The sequence below is a fragment of the Arachis hypogaea genome, chromosome 14, assembly GCF_003086295.3.
Source record: "Arachis hypogaea cultivar Tifrunner chromosome 14, arahy.Tifrunner.gnm2.J5K5, whole genome shotgun sequence".
Lineage (NCBI taxonomy): Eukaryota > Viridiplantae > Streptophyta > Magnoliopsida > Fabales > Fabaceae > Arachis > Arachis hypogaea.
The window spans coordinates 111,583,175-111,599,864 of record NC_092049.1 but is presented as its reverse complement, the minus strand read 5'-3'; the positions used below and the strand labels follow the sequence as shown (position 1 = coordinate 111,599,864).

Below are 16,690 nucleotides of genomic sequence, written 5' to 3'. Positions count from 1 at the left end.
TATTTCTTTTAGGTTGGTTAGGACGGTTAGTTAGTTTCTGTTATCTCTAATTCAGTGATTATATTAAATTTGTTTAATACCGTGTGTATTGGCTTGTCATTTTGTGGCATGAGTCAACAATGTTGACTTTGAAAATAAAAGAAAAGATGCAAAGTTGGCACTGTATGGAATATGCAAAAGAAAATAGGACAAGACGCTATAGTTTAGCTATGCTAAAGGGGTGCAGAGATACATGTATGAGTTCAGCGTGTGAGTTTAGTGAAGTAGGTTGTTAGAGGTAGTTGTTCTCTCTCCCTGAGTTAGTTACTTTCTCCTTTTTTGTTATGCTGAGTTGGTATAAGTGGTTAGTGCCTAACGAACTCAGCTTACCTATATAATCTGTAATTGCAATTGCTATCAAAACTGAACAGAATTATTCATTTTTTCCTATACTTTAACTCCTTTCTTTTTTTCTTGATCTCTCACAATTTCATTCTTTCTATTTTTCTACTACAATTCTACAAACTTATGATATTAGTTTATTGTATCAGAGCTTGATTCAATGGCTGCAAACAACAATTTTACTCTTGTTACACACTAAGCTCAAACGGCAAGTACTCCAAGATTCACGGCAACTCCAATCTACATGAAGCTTGACAATGACAACTTTCTGCAGTGGAAAGATCAGGTTGAGGCTATGATTGAAGGCAACGATCTCTTTGATCATATTACATGAGCAAGGATCCCACAGCAGTTGCTTGACAATGGAAAAGTCAATTCAAAATACCAGAGGTGGAAGAAACAAGATGCGTTATTGAAATCTTAGTTGCTAGCTTCAATGACCAAACCATACACCATTCAAATGGTTGGGTGTGTGTATACTTTTCAGATTTGGAACAGGTTAGAAAGTCATTTTGCATCACAAATCAAAGCTAGAGTAATTCAATTGTGAAATCAGCTTAGTGGTACAAAAATAGGCGTATCAGTGAATGAATATGTCTTGAAGATAAAAAACACAATTGATGCATTGACCTCAGTAGAAGAAGTAGTAAGTGAAAGTGAACATGTAAATGCAATTCTTCATGGCTTAACTGAAGACTATGCACTTGTCTTAACTTCAACTTTAACAAGATCTCAAGGAATTACAGTTAGTGAATTAGAAGCAGTACTCTTTGCACATGAAAACATGCTAAAAAGATATAGAAAGCCAGAATTAGGCCATCTGTTAAAGGCAAATGTTGCTCAGTCCAATCACATAAGTCAATTTGATCAAGAAATGTATCAAGCCAATTTTGCACAAAGAGAAGGCTTCAAAAGGGGTTCTTGCAGTAGAGGCAGGTTTTAACAACACTTCAGAAATGCTAGACACTCACAAGGTTATGGCAGAAGTCAATCTTTATATACAGAACATGAAAGTGGACAGCAATTTCATCCAAACAGGTCAGGAAGCCAGAACAGTGAACGACCATCAACCACTGAAGGCTTTGGCAGAACACAATACTAAAGCTATGAGAGATTGCAAGAAAGGTCCCAATGCCAACTATGCAACAAATATGGACACACAGCAATATTTTGTTGGTACAGGTATGATGATGGCAATGAGCAATACACACAAACTTAATACACAAGAGGCTATGCAAGCACAGAAGACTATGTAGGAAGACAGCAGCAAACTGAACAACCAAAGGCAAACTTCAGTAATGTGTTGGCCAATCCTGCATCCATTCAGGATTCAGTTTGGTATCCGGACTCTGGAATCACACATCACATGACTTCAAACCCAGAGGTTATGGTTGAAAAAGAAAACTATGTAGGCACAGACCAAGTAGTAGTTGAAAATGGTACAGGTTTGGCTATTAATTGTGTTGGAAAAGCATACTTCAAAACTGATTTGAGCTCTAAAAGTCTAATAATACAGAAATTGTTATTGGTTCCAGATATAACCAAAAACATACTCAGTGTCTACCAATTTTGTTGTGACAATAAGGTATTTTTTGAATTCCACTCTCATGGTTGTTTTGTTAAATCTCAGGCCACCAATGAAGTCATTCTTCAAGGAGATGTTGTCAAAGGGATGTATAGGCTGCTCAATTTCTACCCAGTTCACACACGTTCTGCCTTCACCAATTCCTTGGAGGCAACAACAAATAAATACACTCTTTGGCATGCCAGACTTGGGCATGCTTCAGCAGCAGTAGTTTCTAGAGTCCTAAAGCTGTGTAATCTCCCCTCCTTACCAAATAATTCAATATGTAGTTTATGCTATATTAGCAAATCCCATACTTTACCTTTTTCTGAGTCCAAAACGGTTTACAATGCTCCATTAGAACTTGTATATTCTGATATTTGGGAGCCAGCTCCCCTTCATGATTCAAATGGAAACTATTATTTTATCAACTTTATTGATGCTTTTTCCAGATTTACATGGCTATATCTAATAAGGAGTAGAGCTCAACTAAAATTAGTTTTCTTACATTTTCAACATATGGCTGAGTTACAATTAAATGCCAAACTTAAATGCTTTTATATGTAAGCCTATCCAAGTCACTACAAGAACAAGGAATTAATCACAGATTTTTCTGTCTTCATATGCATCAGTAGAATGGCACAGCTGAACAAAAATATAGGCATATTGTAGAGATGGGTCTAATAATGCTTGTTGTACCTATCAAATTTTGAGGTGAAGCCTTCGTAACAGCAGTTCAAATCATCAATGTTCTTCCCACACCAGTGTTAAATGGAGACTCACCAACTGAGAAGCTGTTTACTAAGCAACCAAATGATGCGTGAGCATCTTTCCTATCTTTTCCTAATGAATTTGCATTTAATTTGTTGAGTTTAATCAAGAATTAATTATCTTTTAGCCACTATGAATGCTACTTTGAGTTGTGTGCAAGTCTGTTTATTTTAGGTAGTATTTGGTTGGATTTGATGGAGCTTCTGCAGAAAAAGAGAAGAAGGCCATATAGAGCAGGAATGGCTTAAAGGATGGAGAGGAATCTTGCACAAATGGAATCAGCACAAGAATTAAAGGAGATGACAGCGAAGAGCGACGTGTGCGCGTACCTGACGTGTGCGCGTGATTTGGAGCTTTCCATGGCGATGCGTGTGCGTACCTGACGCGTACGCGTGAAAAGCGAAGTTGCACAGCGACACGTGCGCGTAGCTGACGCGAACGCATGACACGCGAAGAAGACCATCGACGCATACGCGTGACGTGCATCACATGCAGAAAACTTTAATTCTGATTTAAACTTTAATTTTTAATAGGAAAAGATATTATTTTAGTTTTAGAAAATATAATTTAAATTAATTAGGATTAGATATAAAAGAGAAAAGAAACTTCTCTATTTGCGGATTCCAATTAGTTAACTTTTCATTCCACCTCAGCCCAATTTACAATTCTTATTTTCTCTCTGAACCATGAACAACTAAACCTCCATTGTTAAGGTTAGGAGGCTCAGGATTCGGTGGTCCAGGAACCTTTGGACCACTTAGTGGTCCAAGTAAAAAACATATTTTTGGAGTTTTTTTATCAATTGCTACGTAGTCTTTGAACTAATTTTAATTACAAATCAACCCCATATATTTTATTTAATTATAAAAATAGTTTTTTATTTTATAAATTATTATTTTATCAATTATCTATTATATTTATTAACAATCAAATACAAAAATAACAACCAATTATATCCTCCATTCATCCTAATAATTCTAATTGATTAAAAAATTAACTTTGATCTCGTTACGTTCGTCCATGGCTTCCAAATCGTGTTTCCTTGAAATTCAATCGATTGGTTTTTCAAAACAATCGATTGAATGATAACTCAATCGATTGGTTTACACTATATCACAAAACAATCGATTGAAAGTTGTAAGGTAGAATGATAAAAAGCTTAAACCAATCGATTGTTTATACTTTCCAATCGAATGAATACCTCAAAACAATCAATTGTTGTTGTTACTCAATTGATTGAATTCACGAAAACAACATGGATTTGCCAAATACAATCGATTGGAAAGTGATGACATTGAAGTTTTAGCCAAATTCAATCGATTGGTAATGTAATCCAATCGATTGGAAGGTGATGAAGTTGAATGTTTTGCCAATTTCAATCGATTGGTAATGGAATATCCATCTACTCAATCAATTGGTAATGTTCTCATTTTTCAGAATTCTGTAGGATTTTGCACAATTTATTCTATTCTACTTTCATAAATCACAAATAGGTTGTACAAATCCTCATTAATCTAATTTTTTTTCAATCACCATGATCAGGATCTTATTATCTTCTTGCACCAATATCAATGTATTAACATAAGAACAATTTTTATCACTTAACTTAAATCATTGATCCTGTAGTTTGGTCTAGTTTGGACGAAGGAAATGTATTTTTACTAGTATTAATTAAATCCGTGATACTACATGACGAAATTATTTTGGTAACCAAGTTTAACCAAGTTGGTTCAATAGCTTATTGGTATAATAAAAAACAACTGATTGAGTAGATGGGTACTATTACCAATCGATTGAAATTGGCAAAACATTCAACTTCATCACCTTCCAATCGATTGGATTACATTACCAATCGATTGAATTTGGCTAAAACTTCAATGTCATCACTTTCCAATCGATTGTATTTGGCAAATCCATGTTGTTTTCGTGAATTCAATCGATTGAGTAACAACAACAATCGATTGTTTTGAGGCATTCATTCGATTGGAAAGTATAAACAATCGATTGGTTTAAGCTTTTTACCATTCTACCTTACAACTTTCAATCGATTGTTTTGAAAAACCAATCGATTGAATTTCAAGGAAACACGATTTGAAAGCCATGGACGAACGTAACGAGATCAAAGTTAATTTTTTAATCAATTGGAATTATTAGGATGAATGGAGGATATAATTGGTTGTTATTTTTGTATTTGATTGTTAATAAATATAATAGATAATTGATAAAATAATAATTTATAAAATAAAAAATTATTTTTATAATTAAATAAAATATATGGGGTTAATTTGTAATTAAAATTAATTCAAGGACTACGTAGTAATTGATAAAAAAACTCCAAAAACATGTTTTTTACTTGGACCACTAAGTGGTCCAAAGGTTCCTGGACCACCGAATCATGTGCCAGGTTAGGAGCTCTGTCTATTGTATGGATTGATACTATTATTTTTCTATTTTAATTCATGTACTGATTTATATTTCAAGAATTATTTTCGTTCTTTATCTTATGAATTTGGGGGGAACGGAAGTATGACCCTCTTTCTAATTGAGTTCTTGTATAACTTGAAAAAAGCTCTTTACTTGAACAACAGCTTGAAAGTAATTTCTCCTAAATTTTAATTATCTGGACTTAATGGGATACGTGACATATAATCCTCTTATATTTGGGTAATTAGGATTTCTGTGGCATATAAACTAGAATTGAACTTAACCCTCTAAGTGGAATTAAATGACCAAGGATTTGGCGGTTGATGAAAGTTAGAGGAGACTAGGAATGTATAAGAAATTAGGGTCTAGTCACATATAGTTTGCCATGAATTAAATCTTGCATTATTAAAATAGTTAGTAAGAAAAAGTCAATCCGAAAAATAGATAACTCTGAAGCCTTAACTGCTTCTCCATGTTTTATTCCCAACTTATTTATTTGCCTGTCTTCTGTTTAATGCTTTTTGAAAAATACTATTTTCTGTTTTTCTAACTAAGCAAATCACTTAACCATTGTTGCTTAGTCCATCAATCCTTGTGGGATCGACATTCACTCACCTGAGGTATTACTTGGTACGACACGATGCACTTGCCGGTTAGTTTGTGATTATAAATTTCCGCACCAAGTTTTTGGTGCCGTTGTCGATGATTGATTGTGATTGACAACTACTCGTTGTTTGATTGCTTAGATTAGATAAAAAAATTTTCATTAATTATTTTTTTAGTATTATTAATTTTTATTTTTCTTTTTTTTCTTTCTTTATTTATTTCCTTTTTCGTTAATACCCCCTCCCTGTTTCGTTTTCTGTTTCTTTTCTTTTATTAGTTAGTTTTAAATAAAAAATTTAAAAAAATAAATTAGAACTAATATTTTTTTTTAATTTCTGAAATTAAGTTTGGTGTCCCATAGTAAGCTTTCTTTTAAAAATATTTTTTTTAAAAATACTAGTATTTTTCTTTGTTTAATTTTTGAATTTTTAGTTGACCTCTTTTTATTTATTTTTGAATTCTTATTTTATTTTTATTATTCTTTATTTTATTTCTTTTCAAAAAAAATTCTGTTCTTTGTTCTTTACTTTCCTGTTTACCACATGGTGCGTTTAATTCTTTTTGGTGTTTTGTGCTAAGAAAAAATAATAGAGAGAGATCACATGTGTTACTACTCACACCCAAGGAGTGATTCATATTATTATGAATGGGAGAACTACCCAAATTTTGGTTGGCAAAGTCAAAACCAAAGAAACTTCAGTGCTCCATGTTCCAACTATCAAGAACCACCATCTCCATATTCATGTCAAGAACCATCATCTTTCTGCCCATATCAAGAACCACTATCTCCCTATTCATACCAAGAACCATCATCTTTTTACTCTTATCAAGAATCATCATCTCTTTCTTATTCGTATCAAGAGCCAACATCTCCTTATTCATATCAAGTACCATCAGATCTTGAGCTTCTCATGAAAGAATTCATACATGATATAAAGACGAGTGTCAAAAATGTAGAGAAATATGTGCAGTCAATTATCAAGTCCCAGGAAGAGGAACAAGCAAATTCCTTCCCAAGAGATATAATGCAAGATCCTATAGAAGAAAATGAGGAAATCAATCAAAGGAGTTTATACTCCAATAAATTAGAGAACTTTCCACCCTCACACATGGAAGAAGAGGAAGATACAAAAAGAAAGGAGGAAGATGCACAAACAAAGGAGGTTGTAAGGGACGAAAACAATTATGGGAATCTACACTCCAATGAAGTAGAGACTGGCATAGATAGTGAGTTTATTGAACCACCAATTCAAGAAGTTCTTTATGAAGGGTACACTCTAACCATCACACAACACCCAAATTTTGAAATCAAAGAAGTGAAGGAAACCAAGGAAAGCACTGAAAAGGGAATTGTGACCAAGAAACAGAAGAAAATATCCATGAAAAAGAGAAGGTCAGAAAAAAACAATCCAACCTCTACACCAACAAGCAAGGTGAATCAAGTTAATCACAATAAAAGAAAGTTTGTTCGGAGGAATTTATATCAGGGGCCACTAATTTTCACCTCTCCCCCCTTTGAGACATTTCTTTTAACCAATTGGAAGAAGAGGAAGAAAATTCAACAATCAAGTGTCAAGCTAGTGACATTAAAGAAGCGCTTGTTGGGAGGCAACCCGATAATTTTGTATCCTTAGTTATTTTTCGTAGTAGTGATTTTCTTATTTATTTGATTTTTATTGAGTTTTTACTGTTTTTCTTTCATTTTAAGTATGTTCTGATCATGCAGCTGTTTTAGAACAGGAACCAAACACAAAAAAAAAGAGCGCACGACGCGTACGCGTCATATGTGTGTGCATGAAAAATAAAATTTAACAGAGAGTTGGGCAGGAGTAGTGTTGGTGGTGTGCCTGACGCACAAGCAAGTCCACGCATACGCGTCCCTCACGCGTACGTGTCGCTTGCGTTTTCACCAGTTTACACGTACGCGTCCCCACGCGTATGCGTGACCCTGTAAATCAGCGTAAATGAGTGTATGGCCAGAGAGTTATGATGGTGTGGTGCTGGAACTGTTCTGGGAGCCGAAGCCCCACCCCGCGTACGTGTCCCTGACGCGTGCGCGTCGTTTTCCCACAATGACCATCCACGCGTACGCGTCATATGAAAATTTTGGTTCCCAGGCCATGCGAACAGAGAGTTGTGCGTGCACGGGGCTGCCCTCGCACCATTCGCACAACCAACATCACGCGTACGCGTCCCAGACGCGTACGCGTCGCTTGAAATTTGCGCGACCCACGCGTATACGTGCTGTACGCGTACGCGTCGCATGCGACGCCCAATTCAACCACCTTAGCGCCTGATTTCAAATCATCCACCCCCCATCCTAATTCTCTCTTGTTCTTTTATCCTTTTATTCTTCTTTCATCATACTATTTTTTTATGTCTTTTTTTATGTCCCTCTCTGTTTTCAGTTCTTCTTTGCTTGAGGACAAGCAAACCTTTAAGTTTGATGTTGTCGCTTCGCTTATGTCTTTTCTATGGGACCAAAGGGAGGTAAATCATCTTCACTGAGGAGCATAGCCGGAGGAATGAGATGGCCACCAACATAACTGAGGTAGTTGAGTTCTTTTCATTCTATATTCCTTCCCGCTCTTACTATGTTATGTTCCAATTTTCTGCTATTTTGATTTGTTTATTGCATGATCCTTTATTAGCTTAGATTCCTAGGTTCGAGTTTAGTTCTGTTATTTTGAAATTTTCTGTTAATTACTTTAATGTTGAAAGGTGTCTCATGTATTACCCACTAAGCTTGAAATCAAAAAGAAAGAAGAAAAAGGGGATGTAATGTATGAAAAATTGAGTTAATTTTTTCTAGAGTAGTCTCATTGATTCAAATGTGGTGGTATTTTCTGTGACTCTGAATGCATGACATGAACAGTGCATATTTAAATTTGAATCAAAGAAAGTTAATGTACAAGGAACAGGGATTTAGAGAATTATTATGACATCTCTGAGAAAAAAAATTTAATCCTTGAAGCAAAAGAAACAGAAAAAAAATAGGATATAAAAGCAAGGTCCAAGGCTCTGAGAATCAATGACTAGGGAGGTCAGACATGATTAAAAGCTCAAAGAGTTGTTTCCCTAGTTATATGCTTGTGGTGTTCTTGTGTCAAGTAATCCTTGAGATAAAACATTTAGAGTCGAGATCAATTGCAATTAACAGAGTATGCCAAAGGCTTTGAGCATCACTGTCTGGGAGTAACTGAAAGGAAAATCAGAACTTCAAAAGAGTTTCCCAGTTAAGTGCTTGTGGTGTTTCTGTGTCAAGTAAAGCTTGAGACAAAACATTTAAAGTCACGGCTAGGCTCAAGGTGCAAAGCACCAAAGAAAAGAGAATCAAAGAAAAATTGATGTGTTCAAGGATTAAATTGAGTTACAAAAGACCAGAGAATTCATAATATTATCCGGATTCTAATTCCGAATGACAGTGACATCCTTCTGATTCAAAGGAGAGTGAGATGCCAAAACTATTCAAGATTGCAGTTGTAAATCCCACTGTAAGAAGAGACATGAGCTTAATCGAACTCTCATTCTCATGCAAATTCACACTCTAAGCCTATGTTAGTTTGGTTGCTTGAGGACAGGCAACAATTCAAGTTTGGTATTGTGATGCGTGAGCATCTTTCCTATCTTTTCCTAGTGAATTTGTATTTAATTTGTTGAGTTTAATTAAGAATTAATTATCTTTTAGCCACTATGGATGCTACTTTGCATTGTGTGCAATTCTGTTTATTTTAGGTAGCATCTGGTTGGATTTGATGGAGCTTCCGCAGAAAAAGAGAAGAAGGACATATAGAGCAGCAATGGCTTAAAGGATGGAGAGGAAGCTTGCACAAATGGAATCAGCACAATAATTACAGGAGATGACAACGAAGAGCGACGCGTGCGCGTACTTGATGCGTGCACGTGATTTGGAGCTTTCCATGGCGACGCGTGCGCATACCTGACGCGTACGCGTGACACGCGAAGAAGACCATCGACGCTTATGCGTGACTGACGCGTACAGAAAACGCTGATTCCTATTAATTCTGATTTAAACTTTAATTTTTAATAGGAAAGATATTATTTTAGTTTTAGAAAATAGATTTTAAATTAATTAGGATTAGATATAAAAGAGAAAAGAAACTTCTCTATTTGGGGATTCCAATTAGTTAACTTTTCATTCCACCTCAGCCCAATTTACAATCCTTATTTTCGATAATTGTTTTCGTTCTTTATCTTATGAATTTGGGTGGAACGGAAGTATGACCCTCTTTCTAATTGAGTTCTTATATAACTTGGAAAAGTTCTTTACTTGAACAACAGCTTGAAAATAATTTCTCCTAAATTCTAATTATCTGGACTTAACGGGATACGTGACATATAATCCTCTTATATTTGGGTAATTAGGATTTCTGTGGCATATAAACTAGAATTGAACTTAACCCTCTAAGTGGAATTAAGTGACCAAGGAATTGGTGGTTGATGAAAGTTAGAGGAGACTAGGAAGGTCTAAGGAATTAGGGTCTAGTCACATATAGTTTGCTATGAATTAAATCTTGTATGATTAAAATAGTTAGTAAGAAAAGTCAATCTGGAAAATAGATAACTCTGAAGCCTTAACTGCTTCTCCATATTTTATTCCCAACTTATTTATTTGCCTGTCTTCTGTTTAATGCTTTTTGAACTCTCAAACACTATTTTATGTTTGTCTAACTAAGCAAATCACTTAACCATTGTTGCTTAGTCCATCAATCCTCATGGGATCGACCCTCACTCACCTGAGGTATTACTTGATACGACCCGGTGCACTTGCCGGTTAGTTTGTGGTTATAAATTTCTGCACCACCAAACTATGAGAATCTAAAGGTATTTGGATGCCTATAATTTCCACACCTGAGACCCTACAATAAGAACAAGCTGTAGTTCAGGTCTTCACCATGTGTTTTCCTTGGATATGCTACCTCTCATAAGGGGTACAAGTGCTTGACAAGTTCAAGAAAAATAGTCATCAACCGAAATGTAGTTTTTAATGAAGAGCAGTTCCCTTTCAAAGATCCACACTTAGAGTTCAACACACACACATCACAAGATCAAACCCCAACTTTCTACCCTTTACCATCACTTCAAAATTCTACCAAAGTCATCTATCTCTCCACAGTCCCAAACCTCCCCTGCCCCCATCCATCACCAACAAATACACTCTTCCCCTATCCCTACACAAGTCCCTTAGCATACCCCTTGTTCCCCCATTCCAGCCCCCTTAGGCTCCAACCCTCCCTTACTCACACAATCTTCTCCTCACCTCTCACATCATATAGCACCTTCACACATACCAACTCCTGTCCCCATTTCAGACTTGGAAATTGCTCCTCCCTGGACCTTACCACCTGAGACTAATGACTCAGCAACAAATGTTCACCCCCATAGTAACAAGGAGCAAGACTGGCTCCTTAAGGCCAATGGTTTTCCAAGCTTCATTCGAACCCCGTACTGTGCAGCAAGCGGTATCTGATCCTGCTTAGAAGCAGGCCATGTATGCTGAATTTGAAACCTTGTAGTGAAACAATACCTGGAAGCTTGTCCCCCTGCCTCCTGGCGGAGAAGTCATAGGCAGCAAATGGATTTTTTTACCTCAAGTACAATGCAGATGAGAGCCTACAAAAGCACAAAGCGCGTCTTGTTACTCAAGGGTTCTCTCAAAGACTTGGATTCGGTTTCACTGAGACCATAGTCCAGTGGTGAAGCCGACATCAATTAGAATAATACTGTCCATAACACTAGCTTGAGGATGGTCAATTAGGCAAGTTGATGTGAACAATGCCTTTTTACATGGGGAGCTCACTAAAGATGTCTACATGAAGCAGCCGTAGGGATACATCTCAGGTGACAGTAGCTTGCTTTGCAAGCTTACCAAAGCACTCTATGGCCTGAAACAAGCGCCTAGAACTTGGTATCATAAGCTTTCCTCAGCTCTTCAGAAATTTGGATTCTCACCAACTAAGTCAGATGTGTCAGTGTTTGTGCAACAATTGGAGACCTCCCTTACCTATATTCTAATCTATGTTGATGACATTATTGTGATTAGAAACTGCCCTGCAATGCTTACCGCAGTCACTCAATAGCTAAACTTAGCATTTGCATTGAAGGACATGGGAGAGCTGCACTACTTCCTGGGAATTCAAGTGACCAAGACTGGAGATGGAGGTTTGATGATGTCCCAAGACAAGTATGTGCAAGACCTACTTGCAAAAGCTGGTATGAGTGACTGCAAGCCATGTGCTACACCACTGCCATCCACTCTTAGAATTCAAGCTACGGGAGGTGATGTACTTGACAACCCTCAGCTTTATTAATCTGTAGTAGGAAGTCTCTAATACCTCACTATGACAAGACCAGACTTGGCTTACAGTGTAAACAAGGTTGCACAATTTATGTAAACACCTTTAGAGGCACACTGAAAACTGGTTAAGAGAATACTGAGATATGTTAGTGGCACTGCTACATATGGCCTGAAAGTTCACAAAGACTCATCTCTAAAGATTACAACTTACTGTGATTCGGACTAGGCTGGTGATCCAAATGACAGGAAGTCAACTGGTGGGTTTTGTGTTTTGTGGGAAGGAATCTGTGTCCTGGCTGTCGAAAAAACAAAGAGTGGTGGCCAGATCAAGCACAGAGGCAGAGTACAGGGAACTAGTAGACCTTGTAGCAGAATTAATTTGGATTAAAGGGCTAATAAGTGAGCTGAAGTGGTCAATTCCAGAAGCAGTTATGGCATACTGTGATAATCAAAGTGTTGTCCTCCTAGCAGCTAATCCAATACTGCCTTCAAAAATAAAACATTTTAAAATAGACTTGCACTTTGTAAGAGACTATGTCACAAGCAAAATGGTTCAGGTAAGCCATATTCCCAGTTCTGTTCAAAATCGCAGACACCCTCACCAAGGCTCTTCCTTCTACATCCTTCACTCAACCTCGGGACAAGCTAAAAGTTCAGAACTTGGCAAACTTAGAAACTTCAACTTGGCAGGGGCATAATAGAGAACATAGAAAACTGAAATGTGAGAGTCATATAGAGATACATGTATGAGTTTAGTGTGTGTGAGTTTAGTGAAGTAGGTTGTTAGAGGTAGTTGTTTCCCTCTCCCTGAGTTAGTTACTTTTCCCTTTTCTGTTATGCTGAACTGGCATAAGTGGTTAGTGCCTAACCAACTCAACTCACCTATATAACCTGTAATTGCAATTATTACCAGAATTGAATAGAATTATTCATCATCTCTTACACTTCAACTCCTCTCTTCTTTTCTCGATCTCTCACAGTTTCATTCCCTCTATTCTTCCGCTACAATTCTGCAAGCTTATGATATCAGTTCAAGGAGTACAGGGTCGAAGGTTTTCCTTATAAAAAGGACCTTCATAGAGCATTAATTCCTCATCTAAAAGAAGAAGTAATTTATAGTTTTTGTGAAGTAAAATTTTCGGTATAATATTATAGAGAATGTGTGATATATAAAATGAGAATATTTAGTGAGGGAACCAAAATTTTACTGATAATACTCTATATTAATTTTGGTGCGCTTCCACTCACGCTCATAATATTTAATGAATAAATTACCATTTGTATCCATAAAAGATGTGAACGCTGACAAATGTATCTATCAACTAAGAAAATTTAAGTTATATCCATAAAAGATAGATTCCGTGTGACAAAGTATCCAACCCCTAATTTTTTGTTGACTTCTTTAATAAAATTTCCAAATTACCCTTCTCTGATCTCAGCATTCTCCAAACTCATCAAAATAAAAACCTCCAACCCATTCTAAATTCTCAACCTCTGCCACCGCTACCGACAACACACACGGCGCCGTAATTGAAACACTAAAACGATGCGACAGGAAGATGAAGAAATCCAAAACTAAACCAACAGCAACCAAGTCCAAAAATGACACTATGGAACCCTAAAACGTAGAACCAGATTCAGACTCGAAATATGAATATGACGACAAAATTGACTTCCCCTACAAGGATCCGCCATTGGTTTGCTGCTTTGGCATTCTACAATAGGAGTTCCTTCCGACAGTTCGAGTCCATGAGTTTCAGATGCATCCTGACATATACTCCGAGTGGAAGATGCTCCAGTGGGACCCGTCGGAGTTCTTTTGGGCCCCTGTGGGCCCCGTCAAATGTGTATGTGGCGCATGTGAGGCTAGGAGGGCGGGCCGCAGTGATAAGGAAGATCGGGAAAGACTCGCTTGGAGAAGAGATGGTGCTGATGATGAACAAGGAGAAGGTGCAGATGAGGGGGGTGAAGTTCGTGATGGTGTTAGGATTGTATGTTCTTACATGAAGGTGAAATTTGAGGAGAAGAAGATGAAGATGGTAATGGCTAAGGATTCTGCTGAGGATTTTTTGAGTGATGAGGAATTAAATCTTACCATTTTGAAACATGTAATCTAAGCAAAGTTAGAAATTTTTTTTAAATTTATTTTTGGTTAACTATTTTGGCCTATGTGATGCCTAGGCATCTTAGGCTAGTTTCACAAGCCTTTTTCATTAGTTTTTACTTAGTTTTCATGCATTTCTTAAGCAATAAACAAGCATTTGGATGAGAAATGTAGGCATGTCTTGACTCAATCAAACATTGTTAATTATGTGCATTTTCAGGATATTTATGCAAGATTTACTTGATGCAATGAATGATGCATTATCTTGTGATTATGGAAATACTTTGATGCATTTTGTTTGGTTGATGATAGGTAAGAAGAAGCAAGAGAAGGACAAAGAAGAAGCAGATGAGGCAACGTTGGTGGCCAAAGTTGGCTCACCAACATTGCTCACTAACGTTCCAAGCATGAAAAGCAATGTTGGTGGCCCAAACTTGGCTCACCAACGTTGCTAACAACGTTGCTACAAGGGAGGTGCAACGTTGGTGGCCAAAGTTGGCTCACCAACTTTGCTCACCAACGAGCCAAGGCTTAACAAGCAACGTTGGTGGCCCAAAGTTGGCTCACCAACGTTGCAAGCAAAAAGAGTGCCAACGTTGGTGTGCCAACGTTGCCACAAATGTTGCACACCAACATCTTCGATAATTTCAAGAGGAATGCATTGGAAAAATCGGCGGCAACGCGTACGCATAGGCGACGCGTACGCGTGATTGGAAGAACGTTGGTGCCCAACGCCAGTGCCAACGCCCAAAAATAGATTTAAAGGCAACGTTAGTGCCACCGTTAGTACACTAACAGTGGTGCCAATGCCAATGCTAACCTCAATCTCAATGGCACCCATGCAAGTGTATAAACGTTAGTAAGCTAACGCCAATGTCAACGTCACAAAAAGTCACTCCAAGCTTACTTCAACAAAGGCCAAAAATCCCACTTCCAAGTACTTGCAAGACCCATTTTGAAGATGAGAAGAAGAGTTTATATATGAAGAGTTTTGAAGTTGAAAATAAGCTCTCGAAGGCTGGAGGATTAGAGACTCCAGAGCTCTCTTGTATTCTAGAGGATTAGAGATTCCAGAGAGCGTAGCATAGTTTAGATACATTTTTCTTTTCTACACTTTTACATTTTCGTTTGTATTGAATTTAGTTTATTTTTATGCCATTTCAATTTCTTACACTTCTTCCTTTCTGCAATTTTATGTTTGAATTTATATTGAGTTTGATTTACTTTCATGCAATTTCAATTCCCTTCAATTGTTCTTAGAGCGATGACGAACTAAACCCCAATCATTAGGGGGAGGAGCTCTATTGTAATTCACATGATTGAATAAAATTCTTCTTCTCCTTAATCTGCTTGTTGTAGCTAAGTGGTATCTTCTATGTTTATTGTGATTCACTCACTCCGGAAGGGGGTTTGAATCAATTGAATCTCTATGTGAGCTTCAGAAGGGGAATCATAGAGATTAGAATTGAAGCTCTATCCCTCACAATTCTCTTGATCAACACCATTTGGGAGGAATTGAGATCTTGAGAATTTGTGTGGCTTATAGATAAGAGAATGTGCTCAAACTCTTCTTATGACAATTAGATAAAGGAATTGGCAAGATTGATTGTGATTAGAGAGATTGGGTTGCCAAGAAATTGGGACCCAATCAATTACAATCCGTCATAGATCTACTTCATATGATTGAGAATGAAGTTGAGACCCATTGATTCATGATGGATTATGATATCTCCAATCCCTAATGAGACTCTTTAATTATTGTTCTTCACTTTAATTTCTTTAAATTTATTGCTTCCTTTAATTCTCAGCTCCCAAAACCCCTTTACATTTCATGCAATTTACATTCATTGTTATTTATATTCTTGCCTTTACTTTCTTGCTCTTTAATTTTCAATCCTTTAAGTTTCTTGCCATTTATGTTTCAAGCAATTTACATTTAGCAATTTACACTTTCAGCACTTTAAATTTCTTGCTATTTACATTCGGTAAATTAAATTTCACCAAACTCTCTTCAATATTCGCTTGACTAGACATATCATCTCACTAAAGTTGCTTGATCTATCAATCTCTATGGGATCGACCTCACTCTTGTGAGTTTTACTACTTGATGCGACTCGGTATACTTACCGAAAGTTGAGCGAATTGATTTTCCCGCCATCACTATGGAATTAATTTTTGTTGTGATGTTAATGCAATGATTGAGAAATGGATACAGTAATGTGTGTGGAGGGTACAATGTAAGCTTTAATTTATTTTAGAAGTGTTTAATATAATCCTCCAAACTTAAATTTTGCAAACTGAAATCAAACATGCCCCAGTTTTGATGTAATGGAATTTGTTGGGGCAAATTGTTTTATTGGTTAAGGTGCAATGTGGGCAATTTTTAATTTGTATATGGAAGCCTGGCTGGTGTTGCACCCAGTTATGGGAAGGAGGGGGCTGCACATTAGTGTGGTGTCAGGTGCTGAAGGAAATCGGACCGTGCGACATCCAAGTTGCAACACGGACGGTCTGAGAAGTA

The 16,690-nt window shown here is 36.9% G+C and overlaps 1 long non-coding RNA gene across 1 annotated transcript; it reads left to right on the top strand.

Annotated features, from left to right (window-relative positions):
- The first annotated feature begins 232 nt into the window (after positions 1-232).
- LOC140178870 (uncharacterized) lies at positions 233-2,393 on the top strand. Its single transcript, XR_011871846.1, has 3 exons — positions 233-343; positions 531-1,820; positions 2,012-2,393. It is a non-coding gene; the product is annotated as an uncharacterized lncRNA (long non-coding RNA).
- Positions 2,394-16,690: the final 14,297 nt, after the last annotated feature.